Here is an 853-nt window from a genome sequence, read left to right on the forward strand (position 1 = left end):
CTAAATTAATCAGGAATGGAAGAGAAAGGACCTAAATAAGAAATGAAATGAAAAAGGAGATATTACAACCGATACCACAGAAATAAGAAATATCATCTGTGAATACTATGAAAATCTCTATGCATATAAACTGTGAATGATGTCTATAAAGAGAACTATGAAACACTGAGGAAAGAAATTGCGAATTATGCTACAAACAAGTGCAAAGACATATCATGCTCCTGCATTGGTAGAATCAACATTGTTAAAATGTCTATACTACCCCAAGTGATTTACAGATTCAATGCAATCCCCATCAAGCTACCCATGTTATATTTCACAAATCTAGAAAAAAATAATTCTACACTTCATGTGGAACCAGAAAAGAATCCGAATAGCCAAAGCAATCTTAGACAAAATGAACAAATCGGAAGGCATCACATTACTAGACTTCAGACTATACTACAAGGCTATAGTAACCAAGACAGCATGATATTGGCACAAAAATAGAGACATAGACCAATGCAACAGAACAGAAATCCCAGATATAAAACCATCCACATACAGCCAACTAATCTTTGACAAAGCAGACAACAATATACATTGAGAAAAAGGATTCCTATTCAATAAACGGTGCTGGGAAAATTGGACATCCACATGCAAAAGAATGAAGCAGGATCCATATCTCTCACCACTCACAAAAATTAATTCAAGATGGATAAAGGACTTAAATGTAAGGCATGAAACCATAAGAATGCTATAAAAAATCAGTGGAAGGGCTGGGAGTGGTGGCTCACGCCTGTAATCCTAGCACTCTGGGAGGCCGAGGCGGGTGGATTGTTTGAGCTCAGGAGTTCGAAACCAGCCTGAGCAA

The sequence above is a fragment of the Propithecus coquereli genome, unplaced genomic scaffold (assembly GCF_000956105.1).
Source record: "Propithecus coquereli isolate 6110/MARCELLA unplaced genomic scaffold, Pcoq_1.0 Scaffold408, whole genome shotgun sequence".
Classification (NCBI taxonomy): domain Eukaryota; kingdom Metazoa; phylum Chordata; class Mammalia; order Primates; family Indriidae; genus Propithecus; species Propithecus coquereli.